Source organism: Leuresthes tenuis, unplaced genomic scaffold (assembly GCF_036924035.1).
Source record: "Leuresthes tenuis unplaced genomic scaffold, fLeuTen1.0.hap1 SCAF_48, whole genome shotgun sequence".
In the NCBI taxonomy this organism is placed as follows: Eukaryota; Metazoa; Chordata; class Actinopteri; order Atheriniformes; family Atherinopsidae; genus Leuresthes; species Leuresthes tenuis.
Genome location: NW_027325402.1, coordinates 233,637 through 255,944, shown reverse-complemented (window position 1 = coordinate 255,944; position 22,308 = coordinate 233,637). Strand labels below are relative to the sequence as shown.

At 42.0% G+C, this 22,308-nt stretch overlaps 3 non-coding genes across 3 annotated transcripts; all 3 read right to left on the bottom strand.

Moving 5' to 3' along the window:
- Window positions 1-9,914: 9,914 nt before the first annotated feature.
- LOC140285627 (U2 spliceosomal RNA) lies at window positions 9,915-10,107 on the bottom strand. Its single transcript, XR_011910635.1, has one exon. It is a non-coding gene; the product is annotated as a U2 spliceosomal RNA (small nuclear RNA).
- A 267-nt stretch (window positions 10,108-10,374) lies between these two features.
- On the bottom strand, window positions 10,375-10,488 carry LOC140285599 (U5 spliceosomal RNA). Its single transcript, XR_011910610.1, has one exon. It is a non-coding gene; the product is annotated as a U5 spliceosomal RNA (small nuclear RNA).
- A 397-nt stretch (window positions 10,489-10,885) lies between these two features.
- Window positions 10,886-11,076, bottom strand: LOC140285614 (U2 spliceosomal RNA). Its single transcript, XR_011910623.1, has one exon. It is a non-coding gene; the product is annotated as a U2 spliceosomal RNA (small nuclear RNA).
- Between the last annotated feature and the right edge of the window lie 11,232 nt (window positions 11,077-22,308).

Sequence of the window (22,308 nt, the reverse complement as noted above, 5' to 3'; positions counted from 1 at the left end):
AAAGCAGGTGAAGCAAGGTCTGAATGCCCAACCTTACATCATCAAAAGCGAGATCAGAGGTTTTTGGCTGCAAGAAGGCCATAGTTTGCCAAAAGCGGGTAAGGTGCGAATGACCGACTAAATATCAACAAAAGTGGGGGCGGAGGTCTTCGGATGCAAGTGGGTGTGAATATCCCACCATACAAGTATGGTGGAGAGGAAGCTGTGAATGGCCGACCATAGTTTGCAAAAAGCGGGTGAGAAAAGGTGCGAATGTCCAACCATACATGATCGAAACAGGGTGTTTGGCTGCGACAAGGTGTGAATGTCCACCCATAATTAATGAAAAGCGGGCAACAAGTAGGTTCGAATGCCATACCATACATCATCAAAAGCAGGAGTGGATGTGTTCGGCTACAAGAAGGTTTGAATGTCCGAGCATACACCATCAAAAGAGGGAGCGGAGGTGTTCCGCTGTAAGACGGTGTGAATGTCCGACCATAGTTGGTAAAAAGTGGGTATGAAAAGGTGTGAATGCCCAAATTCGGCTGCAAAAAACTGTGTTCGGCTGCAAAAAGGTGTGAATGTTCGACTAAAGTTTGTAAAAAGCGGGTAAGACAAGGTGCGAATGCCTGACAATGTATGATCAAAAGCGGGAGCGGAGGTGTTCAGCTGCAAGAAGGTCTAAATGTCCATAATTAATTGCTAGAAAACATGAAAGAAAATTTTCGAAAATCAATCCGCACATGATCATAAGTGGGAGAGGAGGTGTTCAGCTGCAAGAAGGTGTGAATATCCTACCATAATTGCTGAAAAATGTGTTAGAAACGGTAAGAATCCCGGACCATACCTCATCAAAAGCTAGAGAGGTGGTGTTCGGCTACAAGTAGGTGTGAATGTCTGACTAAAGTTCAAATATATTAACAAAAGCGGGAGGAGAGGTCTTCGGATGAGTGGTTGAGAATTTCCAACCATAATCTATAAAATGCGGTGAAAAAAAAGGTGTGATAGAAACCTAAAAGGTGGAGCGGAAGTGTTCGGCTGCAAGAAGGTGTGAATGTCCATCTATAGTTGGTGAAAAGCAGGAAAAGCAAGGTCTGAATGCCCAATCTTACATCATCAAAAGCGAGATCAGAGGTGTTTGGCGGCAAGAAAACAGGTAAGGTGTGAATGACCGACTAAATATCAACAAAAGTGGGGGCGGAGATCTTCGGATGCAAGTGGGTGTGAATATCCCACCATACAAGTATGGTGGAGAGGAAGCTGTGAATGGCCGACCATAGTTTGCAAAAAGCGGGTGAGAAAAGGTGCGAATGTCCAACCATACATGATCAAAAGAGGGAGCGGAGGTGTTTGGCTGTGACAAGGTGTGAATGTCCACCCATAATTAATGAAAAGCGGGCAACAAGTAGGTTCGAATGCCCAACCATACATCAACAAAAGCAGGAGTGGATGTGTTTGGATACAAGAAGGTTTGAATGTCCGAGCATAGTTTGTAAAAAGCGGGTAAGAAAAGGTGCGAATGCCCGACAAAGTATGATCAAAAGAGGGAGTGGAGGTTTTCGGCTACAAGGTTTGAATGTACGACCATAGTTTGTAAAAAGCGGGTAAGTAAAGGTGCAAATGCCCGAACATACACCATCAAAAGAGGGAGCGGAGGTGTTTCACTGCAAGAAGGTGTGAATGTCCGAGCATAGTTTGTAAAAAGTGGGTAAGAAAAGGTTCGAATGCCAGAACATACACCATCAAAAGAGGGAGCGGAGGTGTTCCGCTGTAAGAAGGTGTGAATGTCCGACCATAGTTGGTAAAAAGCGGGTAAGAAAAGGCTAAAATACCCAACTCTACACAATCAATAGCGGGAGCGGAGTTGTTCGGCTAAAAGAAGGTATGAAAGTCCGACCATGGTTTGTAAAAAGCGGGTAAGAAAAGGTTCGATTGCCAAAATATACACCATCAAAAGCGGAAGCCGAGGTGTTCGGCTGCAAGTAGGTGTGAATGTCAGATCATAATTTGTAAAAAGCTGATGAGAAAAGTGTGAATAACCAACAATAATTGCTGAAAAATGTGTTAGAAAAGGTAAGAATGCCGGACCATTCATCATCAAAAAAGGGAGAAGAGGTGTTCGGCTGCAAGAAGCTGTGAATGTCCAGCCATAATAACTCAAAAACGGGTAAGAAAAGGTAGTATTGCCAGACCATAAATGATCAAAACAGGGAGCGGAGGTGTTCCGCTGTAAGAAGGTGTGAATGTCCCACCATAATTGGTAAAAAGCGGGTAAGAAAATGTTAAAATACCCGACTGTACACAATCAATAGCGGGAGCGGAGTTGTTTGGCTACTAAAAGGTGTGAAAGTCCGACCATGGTTTGTAAAAAGCGGGTAAGAAAAGTTGCGAATGCCGGACAATGTATGATCAAAAGAGGGAACGGAGGTTTTCGGCTGCAAGAAGGTCTAAATGTCCAACCATAATTTGTAAAAACCGGGGAAGAAAAGGCTCGGAAGCCCGACTATACACCATCAAAAGCGGGAGCGGAGGTGTTCAGCTGCAAGAAGGTCTGAATGTCCATCAATAATTGCTAGAAAACATGAAAAAAAATGTTCGAATATCCAACCGCACATGATCATAAGTGGGAGAGGAGGTGTTCAGCTGCAAGAAGGTGTGAATGTCCACCCATAATTCCTCAAAAATGGGTAAAAAAAAAGGTGCGAATGCCCAACCATACATCATCAAAAGCAGGACTGGATGTGTTCGGCTACAAGAAGGTTTGAATGTCCGAGCATAGTTTGTAAAAAGCGGGTAAGAAAAGGTTCGAATGCCCGAACCTACACCATCAAAAGAGGGAGCGGAGGTGTTCCGCCATAAGAAGGTGTGAATGTCCGACCGTAGTTGGTAAAAAGCGGGTAAGAAAAGGTTAAAATACCCGACTGTACACAATCAATAGCGGGAAGGGATGTGTTCGGCTACAAGAAAGTGTGAAAGTCCAACCATGTTTTGTAAAAAGTGGTTAAGAAAAGGTGCGAATGCCCGACAATGTATGATCAAAAGAGGGAGCGGAGGTTTTCGGCTGCAAGAAGGTCTGAATGTCCAACCATAATTTGTAAAAACCGGGGAAGAAAAGGCTCGAAAGCCCGACTATACATCATCAAAAGCGGGAGCGGAGGTGTTCAGCTGCAAGAAGGTCTCAATGTCCATCAATAATTGCTAGAAAACATGAAAGAAAATTTTCGAATATCAAACCGCACATGATCATATGCGGGAGAGGAGGTGTTCAGCTGCAAGAAGGTGTGAATGTCCACCCATAATTCCTGAAAAATGGGTAAAAAAAAGGTGCGAATGCCCAACCATACATCATCAAAAGCAGGTGTGAATATCAGATCATAATTTGCAAAAACCTGATGAGAAATGGTGAGAATGCCCGACTATACACCATCAAATGCGGGAGCGGAGGTGTTCGGCTGTGAGTAGGTGTGAATGTCCGACCATACTTGCTGAAAAAAATGACAAAGCAGTTTTCACTTGGTTTGAGTGAAGGATTTCATTTTATATAGAAATCCGAAATTGTGTAGAACTCGTGGAAATAAGTTTATTCTCGGATTCCTAAAGGTTTAGTGTTGTTCTTTGGTATACTGCAAAGTAATACTTTCTATTTTGTTGAAACCGATTCAGACATGGATAAATATGAAGGACAAAGCAGTTTTAACTTGGTTTGAGTGAAGGAATTCATTTTATATCAAAATCCAAAATTTTGTAGAACTGGTGAAAAGAAGCTTATTCTCGGATTCCTAAAGGTTTAGTGTTGTTCTTTGGTATACTGCAAAGTAATACTTTCTATTTTGTTGAAACCCATTCAGACATGGATAAATATGAAGGACAAAGCAGTTTTAACTTGGTTTGAGTGAAGGAATTCATTTTATATCAAAATCCAAAATTGTGTAGAACTGGTGAAAAGAAGCTTATTCTTGGATTCCTAAAGGTTTAGTGTTGTTCGTTGGTATACTGCAAAGTAATACTTTCTTTTTTGTTGAAACCTATTCAGACATGGATAAATATTAAGGACAAAGCAGTTTTAACTTGGTTTGAGTGAAGGAATTCATTTTATATCAAAATCCGAAATTGTGTAGAACTGGTGATAAGAAGCTTATTTTCGGATTTCTAAAGGTTTAGTGTTGTTCTTTGGTATACTGCAAAGTAATACTTTCTTTTTTGTTGAAACCTATTCAGACATGGATAAATATGAAGGACAAAAGCAGTTTTAACTTGGTTTGAGTGAACGAATTCATTTTATATCAAAATCCGAAATTGTGTAGAACTCGTCAATCGACGCTTATTCTCGGATTCCTGAAAAGGTTTAGAGTTGTTCTTTCCTATCCTGCAAAGTACAACGTTCTTTTTTGTTTAAAGCTATTTAGACATGAATAAATATGAAGGACAAAGCAGTTTTAACTTGGTTTGAGTGAAGGCATTCATTTTATATCAAAATCCGAAATTGTGTAGAACTCGTGAAAAGAAGATTATTCTCGGATTCCTAAAGGTTTAGTGTTGTTCTTTCCTATCCTGCAAAGTACAACGTTCTTTTTTGTTTAAAGCTATTATGACATGGATAAATATGAAGGACAAAGCAGTTTTAACTTAATCGGTTTCAACAAAATAGAAAGTATTACTTTGCAGTATACCAAAGAACAACACTAAACCTTTAGGAATCCGAGAATAAACTTATTTCCACGAGTTCTACACAATTTCGGATTTTGATATAAAATGAATTCCTTCACTCAAACCAAGTTAAAACTGCTTTTTCCTTGATATTTATCCATGTCTGAATCGGTTTCAACAAAATAAAAAGTATTACTTTGCAGTATACCAAAGAACAACACTAAACCTTTAGGAATCCGAGAATAAACTTATTTCCACGAGTTCTACACAATTTCGGATTTCTATATAAAATGAAATCCTTCACTCAAACCAAGTGAAAACTGCTTTGTCATTTTTTTCAGCAAGTATGGTCGGACATTCACACCTACTCACAGCCGAACACCTCCGCTCCCGCATTTGATGGTGTATAGTCGGGCATTCTCACCATTTCTCATCAGGTTTTTGCAAATTATGATCTGATATTCACACCTGCTTTTGATGATGTATGGTTGGGCATTCGCACCTTTTTTTACCCATTTTTCAGGAATTATGGGTGGACATTCACACCTTCTTGCAGCTGAACACCTCCTCTCCCGCATATGATCATGTGCGGTTTGATATTCGAAAATTTTCTTTCATGTTTTTTAGCAATTATTGATGGACATTGAGACCTTCTTGCAGCTGAACACCTCTGCTCCCGCTTTTGATGGTGTATAGTCGGGCTTCCGAGCCTTTTCTTCCCCGGTTTTTACAAATTATGGTTGGACATTCAGGCCTTCTTGCAGCCGAAAACCTCCGCTCCCTCTTTTGATCATACATTGTCGGGCATTCACACCTTTTCTTAACCGCTTTTTACAAAACATGGTCGGACTTTCACACCTTCTTGTAGCCGAACACATCCCTTCCCGCTATTGATTGTGTACAGACGGCCATTTTAACCTTTTCTTACCCGCTTTTTACCAACTACGGTCGGACATTCACACCTTCTTATGGCTGAACACCTCCGCTCCCTCTTTTGATGGTGTATGTTCGGGCATTCGAACCTTTTCTTACCCGCTTTTAACAAACTATGCTCGGACATTCAAACCTTGTAGCCGAACACATCCAGTCCTGCTTTTGATGATGTATGGTTGGGCATTCGCACCTTTTTTTTACCCATTTTTGAGGAATTATGGGTGGACATTCACACCTTCTTGCAGCTAAACACCTCCGCTCCCACTTATGATCATGTGCGGTTTGATATTCGAAAATTTTCTTTCATGTTTTCTAGCAATTATTGATGGACATTCAGACCTTCTTGCAGCTGAACCCCTCTGCTCCCGCTTTTGATGGTGTATAGTCGGGCTTTCGAGCCTTTTCTTCCCCGGTTTTTACAAATTATGGTTGGACATTCAGACCTTCTTTTAGCCGAAAACCTCCGCTCCCTCTTTTGATCATACATTGTCGGGCATTCGCACCTTTTCTTACCCGCTATTTACAAAACATGGTCGGACTTTCACACCTTCTTGTAGCCGAACACATTCGCTCCCGCTATTGATTGTGTACAGTCGGGTATTTTAACCTTTTCTTACCCACTTTTTAGCAACTACGGTCGGACATTCACACCTTCTTATGGCGGAACACCTTCGCTCCCTCTTTTGATTGTGTATGTTCGGGCATTCAAACCTTTTCTTACCCGCCTTTTACAAACTATGGTCGGACATTCAAACCTTCTTGTGGCCGAACACATCCACTTCTGCTTGTGATGATGTATAGTTGGGCATTCACACCTTTTCTTACCCATTTCTCAGTAATTATTGGTGGACATTCAGACCTTCTTGCAGCTGAACACCTCTGCTCCCGCTTTTGATGGTGTATAGTCGGGCTTTCGAGGCTTTTCTTCAACGGTGTTTACAAATTATGGTTGGAAATTCAGACCTTGCAGCCGAACACCTCCGCTCCCTCTTTTGATCATACATTGTCGGGCATTCGCACCTTGTCTTACCCGCGTTTTACAAACCATGGTCGGACTTTCACACCTTCTTGTAGCCGAACAACTCCGCTCCCGCTATTGATTGTGTACAGTCGGGTATTTTAACCTTTTCTTACCCGCTTTTTACCAATTATGGTCGGACATTCACACCGTCTTACAGCGGAACACCTCCGCTCCCAAATTTGATGGTGTATGTTCGAGCATTCGAACTTTTTCTTACCCACTTTTTACAAGCTATGGTCGGACATTCAAACCTTCTTGTAGCAGAACACATCCACTTCTTCTTTTGATGATGTATGGTTGGGCATTCGCACCTTTTCTTACCCATTTTTCAGGAATTATGGGTGGAAATTCACACCTACTTGCAGTCGAACAGCTCTGCTCCCACTTTTGATTATGTTTGGTTGGATATTCGAACCTTTTCTTAACTGCTTTTTACAAACTTTGGTCGGACGTTCACACCTTCTTGCAGCCGAACACCTCCGCTTCCGCTTATGATGGTATATATTCGGGCATTCGAACCTTTTCTTACCCGCTTTTTACCAACTATGGTCGGACATTCGCACCATCTTACAGCGGAACACCTCCGCTCCCTCTTTTGATGGTGTATTTTCGGGCATTCGCACCTTTTCTTACCCGCTTTTTACAAACTATGGTTGGACATTCAAACCTTCTTGTAGCCGAAAACCTCCACTCCCTCTTTTGATCATACATTGTCGGGCATTCGCACCTTTTCTTACCCGCTTTTTACAAACTATGCTCGGACATTCAAACCTTCTTGTAGCCAAACACATCCACTCCTGCTTTTGTTGATGTATGGTTGGGCATTCGAACCTACTTGTTGCCCGCTTTACATTAATTATGGGTGGACATTCACACCTACTTGCAGCCGAACACCTCGGCTTCCGCTTTTGATGGTGTGTATTTTTGCATTCGAACATTTTCTTACCCGCTTTTTACAAACCATGGTCGGACTTTCACACCTTCTTTTAGCCGAACAACTCCGCTCCCGCTATTGATTGTGTAGAGTCGGGTATTTTAACCTTTTCTTACCCGCTTTTTACAAACTATGGTCGGACATTCACACCTTCTTACAGCGGAACACCTCCGCTCCCTCTTTTCATGGTGTATGTTCTGGCATTCGAACCTTTTCTTACCCACTTTTTACAAACTATGCTCGGACATTCACACCTTCTTGCAGCGAAACACCTCCGCTCCCTCTTTTGATTGTGTATGTTCGGGCATTCAAACCTTTTCTTACCCGCCTTTTACAAACTATGGTCGGACATTCAAACCTTCTTGTGGCCGAACACATCCACTTCTGCTTGTGATGATGTATAGTTGGGCATTCACACCTTTTCTTACCCATTTCTCAGTAATTATTGGTGGACATTCAGACCTTCTTGCAGCTGAACACCTCTGCTCCCGCTTTTGATGGTGTATAGTCGGGCTTTCGAGGCTTTTCTTCAACGGTGTTTACAAATTATGGTTGGAAATTCAGACCTTGCAGCCGAAAACCTCCGCTCCCTCTTTTGATCATACATTGTCGGGCATTCGCACCTTGTCTTACCCGCGTTTTACAAACCATGGTCGGACTTTCACACCTTCTTGTAGCCGAACAACTCCGCTCCCGCTATTGATTGTGTACAGTCGGGTATTTTAACCTTTTCTTACCCGCTTTTTACCAATTATGGTCGGACATTCACACCGTCTTACAGCGGAACATCTCCGCTCCCAAATTTGATGGTGTATGTTCGAGCATTCGAACTTTTTCTTACCCACTTTTTACAAGCTATGGTCGGACATTCAAACCTTCTTGTAGCAGAACACATCCACTTCTTCTTTTGATGATGTATGGTTGGGCATTCACACCTTTTCTTACCCATTTCTCAGTAATTATTGGTGGACATTCAGACCTTCTTGCAGCTGAACACCTCTGCTCCCGCTTTTGATGGTGTATAGTCGGGCTTTCGAGGCTTTTCTTCAACGGTGTTTACAAATTATGGTTGGAAATTCAGACCTTGCAGCCGAAAACCTCCGCTCCCTCTTTTGATCATACATTGTCGGGCATTCGCACCTTGTCTTACCCGCGTTTTACAAACCATGGTCGGACTTTCACACCTTCTTGTAGCCGAACAACTCCGCTCCCGCTATTGATTGTGTACAGTCGGGTATTTTAACCTTTTCTTACCCGCTTTTTACCAATTATGGTCGGACATTCACACCGTCTTACAGCGGAACATCTCCGCTCCCAAATTTGATGGTGTATGTTCGAGCATTCGAACTTTTTCTTACCCACTTTTTACAAGCTATGGTCGGACATTCAAACCTTCTTGTAGCAGAACACATCCACTTCTTCTTTTGATGATGTATGGTTGGGCATTCGCACCTTTTCTTACCCATTTTTCAGGAATTATGGGTGGAAATTCACACCTACTTGCAGTCGAACAGCTCTGCTCCCACTTTTGATTATGTTTGGTTGGATATTCGAACCTTTTCTTAACTGCTTTTTACAAACTTTGGTCGGACGTTCACACCTTCTTGCAGCCGAACACCTCCGCTTCCGCTTATGATGGTATATATTCGGGCATTCGAACCTTTTCTTACCCGCTTTTTACCAACTATGGTCGGACATTCGCACCATCTTACAGCGGAACACCTCCGCTCCCTCTTTTGATGGTGTATTTTCGGGCATTCGCACCTTTTCTTACCCGCTTTTTACAAACTATGGTTGGACATTCAAACCTTCTTGTAGCCGAAAACCTCCACTCCCTCTTTTGATCATACATTGTCGGGCATTCGCACCTTTTCTTACCCGCTTTTTACAAACTATGCTCGGACATTCAAACCTTCTTGTAGCCAAACACATCCACTCCTGCTTTTGTTGATGTATGGTTGGGCATTCGAACCTACTTGTTGCCCGCTTTTCATTAATTATGGGTGGACATTCACACCTACTTGCAGCCGAACACCTCGGCTTCCGCTTTTGATGGTGTGTATTTTTGCATTCGAACCTTTTCTTACCCGCTTTTTACAAACCATGGTCGGACTTTCACACCTTCTTTTAGCCGAACAACTCCGCTCCCGCTATTGATTGTGTAGAGTCGGGTATTTTAACCTTTTCCTACCCGCTTTTTACCAACTATGGTTGGACATTCACACCTTCTTACAGCGGAACACCTCCGCTCCCTCTTTTGATGGTGTATGTTCGGGCATTCTTACCGTTTCTAACACATTTTTCAGCAATTATGGTAGGAAATTCACACCTTCTTGCAGCTGAACACCTCTGCTCCCGCTTTTGATGGTGTATTGTCGGGCATTCGCACCTTTTCTTACCCGCTATTTACAAAAAATGGTCGGCCATTCAAACCTTCTTGTAGATGCTTGGAGTGAACGGAGCAAGCTCCTTTTTCAACTCCTATTGATAAAAATCCATTTAATATGTAGTCCTTGCATAGACATATCACATATTAAACTGATAAGTACAGATACTACACTTGATCTTAGCCAAAAGGCCGAGAAGCGATAACTGTCCACTGGTTCACGTCCGAGGGCCCTTCCTGGCACAATGCGCACTTGTAGCGGTGTTCGTTTTATGGCCATAGTGTCACTTTGCACCTCCGCTGCACTGAGCACTCTTCAACCCTTTTAAATGGTATAACTTTACACTACCGCACGCTCCAGCGAGCACCATTCAAGCAACATCGGCACAGTCGCAACAAGTAAGGTGACTCTACTCAGAGAAGTCACTCTGCACAGTAACAAGATTTCTTTTGCACAGACAGAAAGGGCTTCACCCGCAAAGGTAAAGCCTGCCAAAAATAGAAACAATTCATTAGTGCTGCTCTCCACGGAAGTCTTTAGTAAAAGGCGAAAGACTTGTACATTATGAAGAGAAACCAGTGTACTGCGGGGCAGGGCATCAGGCTAGTTGGCATAGCCACCTTCCCCATGGTGAGCTTTGCTTGGTTGAGACGCTTGCTCCCCCCCCTTGCTCCTCGGCTGACCAAGTAGGAACAATCGGGCCCTATTCGATGGCTGCCTTGTCTTTTACTCTGTGCAAAAGACAAGGCAGCCACAAACAACACGGGAACACCGTATTGAGGCTTTGATCTGACTGCTCATTCGGTGTCGCGTTTCTTTCAAGCAATTCTCCCGGTTAGCCCGCACTCGGCTCGCTCCCAGAGCCGTGTTAAAGTCTGCTTCGCATTCACTCTCTTTTATCAGCAGATTAAAAGAAAGTTTCATCTTAGGCTCCCTGAAACTTCCATCCTGCACCGCTGTTTGCTTTTTCACAAGAGCAGAGGAGAGCGCACCGTTCCCAGCGGCACTGCAGTACCGGGTCGATGCTTGGAGTGAACGGAGCAAGCTCCTTTTTCAACTCCTATTGATACAAATCCATTTAATATGTAGTCCTTGCATAGAGGACACATCAGACATTAAACTGATAAGTACAGATACTACACTTGATCTTAGCCAAAAGGCCGAGAAGCGATAACTGTCCACTGGTTCACGTTCGAGGGCCCTTCCTGGCACAATGCGCACTTGTAGCGGTGTTCTTTTTATGGCCATAGTGTCACTTTGCACCTCCGCCCACCCGCTGCACTGAGCACTCTTCAGCCCTTTTAAATGGTATAACTTTACACTACCACACGCTCCAGCGAGCACCATTCAAGCAACAACTTTGCACTCCAGCTTCGAACATCGGCACAGTCGCAACAAGTAAGGCGACTCTACTCAGAGAAGTCACTCTGCACAGTAACAAGATTTCTTTTGCACAGACAGAAAGGGCTTCATTCGCAAAGGTAAAGCCTGCCAAAAATAGAAACAACTCATTAGTGCTGCTCAACGTTGTACTTTGCAGTAAAAGAAAGAGCAAATCTAAAGTTTCAGGAATCCGAGAATAAGCTTACTTTCATGAGTTCTTCACGATTTCGGATTTTGCTATAAAATGAATTCCTTCACTCAAACTAAATTAAAACTGCTAAACCGCTAATCTGTTACATACAAGGCAGATGTCAAATTCACCGAAATAGGATCTAAGGGTATTTGGCCAATCGAGCTGTAGCAGCTTCGGTAAAAGAGTATAAGTTGAAGAGTTTGTGAATAAAGGTGTGCGCACACATAGTGAGTTGTAGGAAAATAGGCAGGGAGCAATGCCGGCTGGGGTATAGGTTCTTGTATGTTGTCTGACTGTTTGATTTGAATGTGTTGTGTAAGTGTCCTGTTGAATGTTACATGTTTGGGCTTTGACATGCTTCACTGTGGTTGTTAACTGTGTGGTGTGTCCTGAAATGTTATATGTTTGGGCTGTGTGACATGCTTAATGCTTTTCAGTAGCAACCCACTTATTCATATATAGCAACTGACAACATAAGAAGTCCGGACATACTTTGATAGTAGTTGTAGAAGTATCCTTATTGATAATAGATAAACTAATTCATAGTGATAGAACAGTAGATGAACAGGTGCCTGCACATGTCTCATGAAAATAAAATGGGTGTATGATTGCTGACGGCAGAGCAATACTGCCAAACTTATGAGTTCTTGTGGCAAACTTGATTCAGTGTCTTGACGTGTATACGCTGTTTGGCTGACTTTTCACAAGAAACAAAGTGTGTTTGATAAGATCCGACCATTTTATTACGGGAGGATCAGTATGTATGGATTCTGATGTGACTGATAAACCCATTCGTATCTTAAGCATAATCTAATACGTGAGACAACGCCCTGGCACACAATCAAAAAAAAAAAAAGAGAGAGCGGTTTTGTGTCCCCACAGTCCATAATGTAGAAAAGAGAGAAAAAAGCCTTTCTGATTTGTTGTGTGTGCTCACAGTGCAGAGTGTAGAGAAAAGAGAGAAAAGAAAGCCGTTTTGGTGTCACGGGTGTTGTGACTTACACACACACATTTCTGAATTGAGAAAGGAAATTATTTTAGAGGAAGCACTAGAGTTTAGATCCCACATTTGTTGATAGGCATTCATTTAATTTTTCTTTTAATCAGTTTTAAAGTGAATACTAACTGAGAAATGAAAAAGGTGAAGAGTTTAGAAGCTTGGTTCAAGAGCAAAACTTGGTTTATGATCAGCTGAGTCTCTAAACAGAACAGCAAAGGGCTTCATCGAACATTTAAAAAAGATTCAGATTGTTAGAATATCCAGAATTTATAGGAATGGTGGTGATTACTCTTATTTTCTAGAATGGAAATAACTGCACCATGTCTGTTTTATGAATTTAAGGGGCTAAAAAGTTTTGTTCTCGTTTTTCTATGATTAACCGAATGTATGTGAGAGTCCAAACAGACAGAAGGGTTACGGCCGAGCGCTGAACCTTCCAAAAAAGATGAGACAGGCTGGACCCGTGCCATACTAGTTAAGACCTGCCTGTGGATAACAGGTTCTTTAAACTCTCACACACACAAACTCACACACGTTCGCACACATACACCCATACACACACACATTCTTGAACTTGCTGCACTAGAATTGTAGTCTGAATACCTTTATGCCAAACAGATTTGCTTTGCCAAGGGAAGTTTTATAAATGTTTATTGTTTATGTTTACAATATATAAACTAGCAGAATAATTAATTCATCCTCCTTGTCCCTCCCACCCCAGAGAGGGCAGCCAGAGACTGGCTGCAATAGGCATCCCCGCTACCTGGGACCCAACACAGGGCAGGAGGGCCTGATGTCCACCAGGCTCGGGGCCTGCAGTCACCATATTCCGGGAGCTACTGTACCCCCAGAAGGAACCCATCCCGCCCCACCCCACTCAACCCAACCCCACCACGGAGGACCTCTACAAAAACAAACAAACAACAACAAAAATCAAACAAACAAACAAACAAATCACCCGGTTACACCAGTCGCAGCAGCCCGGGCCTGAGACCCACCATCACCCAGGCCCCCCCCAACTGGGGAAAAGCACACCCCCATACAGACCCCCTCCTCCTCACCGCACGCCCCAACACCCTAAAAAAAACAACCACCTGCGGACACCTTGGAGTTCCCAGAGCAACAAGGCCGGCACCAGGACCTGCACCAACCCACGCATACTGTGGCATGTCCAGGGCAACCCAGACCCCCCAGGCACAGGCAGGGCCCCGCCCCGGGCGCAAGGCAGCGGCAAGCCACCAGGTCCAGGCCCAGCTCCACCACCCACGCCAGAGCGGCCCGGTCACCCGGTACAGAGCCAGCAGCCACCACCCCAAGGCCCCTAAGGGACCCCGCCCCACACCGCAAGACAGCCCCACCCGCAAGCCCCCAAAACTGCCCTCCAAGCCCGACACACAGTCCCCCCCAACAATGACCAACCCGGTCCCCACGACCCGAGAGACCACCAGACGCCCGAAGCCACACAGCCCCCCCCAGCACACACCCAACCGCCCAGAGCGATTTCTAAACTGGTTAATACACAGATTGTTCTTCGCTTTCCAGTTCATGAGAATAGTTTTCTTTGCTATACATAACACTGTGAGGATCATGTGTGCTAAGCTAAATTCCACGTTGATGTTGTCTAAGTCACCCAGTATGCACAGTGTGGGGCATGCAGGAATGCTACACTTTAGCCATGTTGACAGGTCCGCACAGACTTCAAGCCAGAACTTCTGGACAGGCGCACAAAACCACAAAGCGTGTGCATAATCATCAGGTGTGTTATCTGTGCAATGTGAGCAGATGTTTGAGTGTGTTAGACCCATCCTGAACATCCTTTGTCCTGTATAGTGTGTTCTATGAAGAATTTTGTATTGTATGAGCTGTAAATTAGGATTTTGAGTCATTCTGAAGGTGTTCAAACATATTTGTGGCCAGAAGCTATGACTAGAACTGATGGATAAATCTGCCTCCCATTTTGAGGACGGTAGAGACATTGTGTCATCTATCTTAGACAATAATTTATATATTTTTGATAGTAGTTTTGGGGTGCAGATGCTTAGAAATTCTGCTACCCTAATTGGGAGTTGTAAGTCTGGTTGGTGGAGGATATATTTCTTTGTTATTATAGACTTAAGTTGTTGATATTCTAGGAATTTATTGCTGCCTATCTCATGTTGTGATATGAGCTCATCAAATGAAATAAAATGTCCATTTTGGATTATATGTTCCAGATGTTTGATTCCTTTGATCTTCCAGAGAGTAAAGTTTAGCATTTTTTTGTTTTGCAGGATGTCAGGATTGTTCCAGATGGGTGTAAGCTTACACGGGACAAGTGAAGACTTTGTTATTTTAAGAAATTCCCACCAGGCTGTCAGAGAGGTGCTGATGTTAATGCTTTTGAAACATTTGTGATTTTTTACGTTTTGACTAATAAGTGGCAGGTCAGAGATTTCCAGATTATCACACAATGCTTGTTCTATATTTATCCATGTTCATCTATTGGGCTAGGTTTAAACCATTTTGATATATACCGTAACCTATTGGCTAAGGAATAGTGCTGAAAATTAGGTAAATCTAATCCACCACTGTCCTTGGTCTTCTGTAGGGTTTTTAAACTAATACGCGGTGGTTTGTTTTTCCACAGAAATTTGGAGATGCATGAATCTAGTGACTTAAACCAAGTAGCAGGTTGGTTTTATGGGGATCATTGAGAACAAATAGTTAACTTTTGGTAGTATCATCATTTTAATGGTTGTAACTCTCCCCATAAGTGATATAGGTAAGGACTTCCAACGAGAGAGATTGTCCTCTACTGTCTTTAATAATTGCACATAAATTAGCTTTGTTAGCTCTGAGAGCCTGGAGGAAATGTTTATGCCTAAATATCTAATATTTCCTGACTGTAAAGTGATCGCAGGTATATTCTGGACCCTACAGTTAATGGGCAGAACTGTGGTCTTAGACCAATTGATAGAGTAGTCAGAAAGTGCTGAGAATTTATTCATGAGTGTGATCGTGTGAGTGAGAGACGTCTGTGAGTTCTGAAGGAAAAGTAATACATCATCAGCATAAAGACTTATTTTATGCTCAATATTTTGGGGTTGGATGTCTTTAATATTTCTATCTTGTCTGATAGCAGCTGCTAAAGGTTTGATGAAAATAGCAAAAAGTGAGGGAGAAAGTGAGCAACCCTGTCTTGTACCTCTCTGCAGACTGAAGCTTGGAGAAGTTTGATCATTTGTCCTGACACTTGCATTTGGGGAGTCAGTTATTTTCTTGTGAGGAGATAAGAGGCTTTAATAATAATATCTTGCAAGAGAGAACAACACAGTACAGAATACAGAGTTGCTCTGACCACTGAAGCAAAAACACACAGTTATATTGCCCGCTCATCACGTCATCTGTTTTTGGGTATAATTGATTGTTCTTCTAACTTTCCTCCCCAACCATCAGTTGAGGTTACCCAGACACACTCGTAAATACCAGCCTAACCCTGTCCCCCCTAAAGTGCACCTATCTCATTATAACAAGCCCACCATTGTAAAGAGGAATTTAAGAAAACAGGGCAGGGTGGTACCTTGCAGCTCGGTCATTTGCAGGTTATACACAGTAACACTCAATACAATGCATATAAGAATTATTTTCCATTACATTCCTCCCTTTTGATTATAATAATACCATTATATTAATCAACCCAAAAGAAACAAGGAAAATAATAACTTTATCTGTAAAACATCAGCCTGCATTTGCACACAACGTGAGTTTAAAATAAAGGCATCATAGTAATAAAGAGTCCAATGATAAACAATCAAAACATGAACAATTAAACATGATTATCTTCATCCCTCTCTAAGTCAGCGTCACTAGAGGAAAAATTTTGAAAGCAAGAAAGTTATTTGAGTCATTTGGTCTTTTTCACACTGTTGTTTAGATGGACTACATAAAAGGATGTCATCCACATACTGCAAAAGAGCAGAGCCTGTGGTTGATTGAAGTTAATCCAGACTAGCTTTGAGGGCAGCATTGTAAATAGTGGGACTTTCACAGTACCCCTGGCATAACCGGGTAAAAGTCCAAGATCTCCCTTCAAACTAAAAAGCAAACCAAAATGGGCTATCAGGGTGCACTGACGACAAGTCAACCACTGAGAAAAACTGTGCATCTGATGTAATTTGAGACAAAATAGTGTGTGGGTTGGGCACAGTAGGAGCATGTGGCTGAACTGCAGCATTCACTGCTTGGAGGTCCTGTACAAAACGCCATTCATCTGGCTGGCCAGCATCTTTAATCTTTTTAACAGGAAACAATGGAGTAAGCACAGGTGAATTTTCAAAAGGAACAATAACGCCTGTTTTCTGAAAAGATTGAAAAACAGGTTTAATCCCTTTAATTGCTTCAGGCTTAAAAGGGTATTGTTTTTTACATGGACAAAAGTCTGATTTAGGGGTGACAATTACTGGTTCACAGCCTTTTATCAACCCCACATCATATTTGCTCTTAGCCCAAAGATCATTGGGCACTTCAGCCAACATGGGTATCGAAGACAAATCTGTTTCAGATAAAAAACATGCTTCAAAATGTGATTCTGTGGTAGGAATTAAGTCCACAGTTCTTTGACAATGCATTGTACTCAAAAATGTTTTTTTCTATGCTGACAATCGTTCAGAAAACATCAAATTTGGATCAGCAGGTGAAACGGTCCACTCCATTTCTTTCTGACATGTCGCAACAAACTCTCCCACACCTTGTCACTGCCAGTGTGTACGTTTGGCCAAGGAAATGTGAGGGCGAGTACCACAAACATTAAAAAAATCGAAGTGCTCTGGAGTGAGCGACACAGCCAATAAAGTAGGCGCACATATTTTTTCACTTCTTCTCATAGTCATTGTCAGGCCCCAAAGAAATGTGTGATGTGCAGTGCAAATCAGTAGGTTGCATGAAATCAGAAAGGGGTGAAACTAACGCTTTTGCTTCTTCCACTAGTTGTTGTGAAAAAGGAGAGCTGGGAAGTTTCCACTCATAAGCATATGTAAGTGCCGATGAATCAAACTGCACTGCTGTGAAAACTTTGTCAGGCTGTAACATAACCTTAACACCCTCTGGTGTAGAAGTTAAAATAATGCCTAATTTACACATGAGATCACAGCCCATCAGGTTAATGGGACACAACTCTGATAACAAAAATGAGTGTTTGAAGGAGAGCTCATCGGGAGTGACAACACGCAATGGGCATTGTCATTTTCTCCTTCACAACCTGGCCTGATGCAGACATACAGTAAACGTGGTTTCCACTTAACTTTGGAGGACAATCAAACTCCCCTGACGTCACTACTGATGAACATAAGTTCCTATATTCTGAGAGAAATATCTTTGCTCTAGGACGGAAATAGCATGCAAAACTTTACTACGTGAATCACAGTCGGCAAGCGTTGCTTCACTACACAGAGCAGGAAAAATGTGTGAGTGTGTTTGTGCTATCACCCATTAGTGGAGGCTCCGCTGCCGCGTGACGTCCAGAACCTGCCTCCCACCCTCAGTCAGCCTTTTGCCCAATTTCATCACTTTTTAGCTGTGGACAGTCCTTCTTCCAGTGTCCAGTCTGGCCACAGTAAAAACAAATATTCGGATCACAGCTCTGGCGTGGCCCATTTCGACCTCCTCTCCCACACGTCCACGTCTTCGACTTCGGCCTCGTCCTCTGTTTACACCAACTGCGTAATACATGGTCATGGTTGCCAAATGCAGCTCCTTTTCACACTTGTCCCTTTTGGTTGTCTTACGCGTCTCAACTTGGTTCTGAGCATGGCGAGCATATCGGCGAACGTCAGCCAAACGAGGACCCTCACACCATCCCACGTAAATGTTCTTTACTTCAGTGGCGACATCTATATAATATTGTCTGGGTCCCGTTAAAACATGTATTTTTCCCATCTAATTCCTTGTTTGCTTTAAAACAAGTATTCCCCATTTTCTATCCCTTCAGTAGCCAACCAGTTTGTATGGAGTACACTGGAGCAACTTGACTGATCAGTAAAACACTGCTTTTGTTGTCACCGCAAGGCTTCCCCCGTCGGTTGTTTTACTGAGACACTACTGAGTAACTACAACTCAACACAGTTTATACACATAACATTCATATACATACTAACAAACAAACAAACAATAATTTATCGCAATTTTCTCATCTCTGTTTGAACGTACACCCAGGTAAATATTCCTGTAGTCTTCTCATACCGACTATGGACCCATTCATTGTTTAACTTCACTGTTTTGCAAATCCTAATTGAATATTACACATTGACATTGAACTTTACTGGATAAGCAGGTCTTCATTGCATTCAGCAGCCTATATGTGAGCATCTATGTGTAAGCTGTTCTTCTTTGCATTTATCAGCAGCAAGCAATTCTTCACTGCACATGCATATGTAAATAGTAAAACAATTCCAATGTGTTAGCGAAACCTTCTATATCACAGTGGTTTCTAAGATCTATTTTAAGTTCTTTGCCATCAGTGAGATGACATAGTTTACAAAGTGTGTCAAATTATCACTGAAGATCTTTTCAGGAATTTCAAATCTAGAAATGAGTTATTTTACGCGTGATTTTGCTACTGAGAGTGCATCTGCTTGTGCACATGGAAATATTTCAGACCATTTGGTAAAAACCTCTGTTGTCACTGAGCAGAATCGTTTCCCTTAACATTAATTTAGTTCAATGAAATCTACACAATAATGAAATAATGAAATACAAACAAATATGTTGAAAAAGATACACTGGCTTAGGGAATTATCTTCGTTTTGGTCTTAGATTGCCCTGTGGAATGTATTTTGCACATATTTGACCTGCTAGACAAAACTTTATTCATTTATTTATTCTAAAAAAAAAAATTCAATAATTAGTAAAACCATATGCTGTAAAAACCTTGTTCATTATTGCTTCCATCCCTCCTGTTGAGACATGACATGGTCCGTGGCTCAATACTGCAGCATATTTAAACAAATTCTTTGGCAGTATGGTTTTCCTTCCGGTCATTCATACGAGTCTATTGTAGATGGCAATTGAATAACATCTAATAATGCTAAAATATTTGTAGTTTATACATTTAGCTGTGGATGTCAACATACCTGTTTTTCCAATGCTGTGTTAACACATGTACAGTTGAGAAGGCATACTGACTGTCAGTGTAAACGTTAACAACCTTTTTGTTATTTAATTTACAAGCTTCAGTTAAAGCTACCAATTCGACTGCTTGAACAGAGTAATTTTTTGGTAGTGGTTGTTTTAAGAAAACTTCAGTTTCTGTTACTACTGCAAATCCTGTAGCATTTGTGCCATCAGGGTTTTTTGCTTGACCTGTTGAATAAATATAGTTATTTCTGCATTTTCATAACGTATATCAGTTAAGTCTGGCCTGGGTAAAACACTGATGGTTATTTCTGACATGCAATCATGAGGCTTTCCATCTGTGGGGTAGGTAGCAGTGTGGATGGATTAAGTGTAGCACATCTCTCGACAACAAGGTGTGGCTGTGAAAGAAGAACTGTTATGTAGGAGAGATGTCTGGTAAAGATATTTTGTTAAGTAACCATATCACAGCCACTGCATGAGGTACCTTAAGTGTTAATGGGTGAAATAACACCATTATTGTTGATGCCTGCACTGCCAATGGCTTCTGGCCATTGATTCAAAAGTACGATCTCGTCCCTGTTTCCCCCTTTCAGTGGACACTGGCCCCTAATTACCGCAATTCAGCAGGGGGTCTTTCATTAGGAGTACTGGACTCCCCCGTGCACGGTTTCAGCTCCGACCCTGGAAAGCGGAAAAAACGTTGAGATCTGGTTTGAGGACCCAATTGTTGAGAAAAGTCTCTCAATGAGACTCAGAGTTGCTGGAGTCAGTTAATGCAAATGTTTAATCTTGCAGCAAGTTCAAGAAGGTGTGTGTGTATGGGTGTATGTGTGCGAACGTGTGTGAGTTTGTGTGTGTGAGAGTTTAAAGAACCTGTTATCCACAGGCAGGTCTTAACTAGTATGGCACAGGTCCAGCCTGTCTCATCTTTTTTGGAAGGTCCAGCGCTCGGCCGTAACCCTTCTGTCTGTTTGGACTCTCACATACATTCGGTTAATCATAGAAAAACGAGAACAAAACTTTTTAGCCCCTTAAATTCATAAAACAGACATGGTGCAGTTATTTCCATTCTAGAAAATAAGAGTAATCACCACCATTCCTATAAATTCTGGATATTCTAACAATCTGAATCTTTTTTAAATGTTCGATGAAGCCCTTTGCTGTTCTGTTTAGAGACTCAGCTGATCATAAACCAAGTTTTGCTCTTGAACCAAGCTTCTAAACTCTTCACCTTTTTCATTTCTCAGTTAGTATTCACTTTAAAACTGATTAAAAGAAAAATTAAATGAATGCCTATCAACAAATGTGGGATCTAAACTCTAGTGCTTTCTCTAAAATAATTTCCTTTCTCAATTCAGAAATGTGTGTGTGTAAGTCACAACACCCGTGACACCAAAACGGCTTTCTTTTCTCTCTTTTCTCTACACTCTGCACTGTGAGCACACACACCAAATCAGAAAGGCTTTTTTCTCTCTTTTCTACATTATGGACTGTGGGGACACAAAACCGCTCTCTCTCTTTTTTTTTTTTGTTTTTGTGCCAGGGCGTTGTCTCACGTATTAGATTATGCTTAAGATACGAATGGGTTTATCAGTCACATCAGAATCCATACATACTGATCCTCCCGTAATAAAATGGTCGGATCTTATCAAACACACTTTGTTTCTTGTGACAAGTCAGCGAAACAGCGTATACACGTCAAGACACTGAATCAAGTTTGCCACAAGAACTCATAAGTTTGGCAGTATTGCTCTGCCGTCAGCAATCATACACCCATTTTATTTTCATGAGACATGTGCAGGCACCTGTTCATCTACTGTTCTATCACTATGAATTAGTTTATCTATTATCAATAAGGATACTTCTACAACTACTATCAAAGTATGTCCGGACTTCTTATGTTGTCAGTTGCTATATATGAATAAGTGGGTTGCTACTGAAAAGCATTAAGCATGTCACACAGCCCAAACATATAACATTTCAGGACACACCACACAGTTAACAACCACAGTGAAGCGTGTCAAAGCCCAAACATGTAACATTCAACAGGACACTTACACAACACATTCAAATCAAACAGTCAGACAACATACAAGAACATATACCCCAGCCGGCATTGCTCCCTGCCTATTTTCCTACAACTCACTATGTGTGCGCACACCTTTATTCACAAACTCTTCAACTTATACTCTTTTACCGAAGCTGCTACAGCTCGATTGGCCAAATACCCTTAGATCCTATTTCGGTGAATTTGACATCTGCCTTGTATGTAACAGATTAGCGGTTTAGCAGTTTTAATTTAGTTTGAGTGAAGGAATTCATTTTATAGCAAAATCCGAAATCGTGAAGAACTCATGAAAGTAAGCTTATTCTCGGATTCCTGAAACATTAGATTTGCTCTTTCTTTTACTGCAAAGTACAACGTTGAGCAGCACTAATGAGTTGTTTCTATTTTTGGCAGGCTTTACCTTTGCGGATGAAGCCCTTTCTGTCTGTGCAAAAGAAATCTTGTTACTGTGCAGAGTGACTTCTCTGAGTAGAGTCGCCTTACTTGTTGCGACTGTGCCGATGTTCGAAGCTGGAGTGCAAAGTTGTTGCTTGAATGGTGCTCGCTGGGGCGTGTGGTAGTGTAAAGTTATACCATTTAAAAGGGCTGAAGAGTGCTCAGTGCAGCGGGTGGGCGGAGGTGCAAAGTGACACTATGGCCATAAAAAGAAC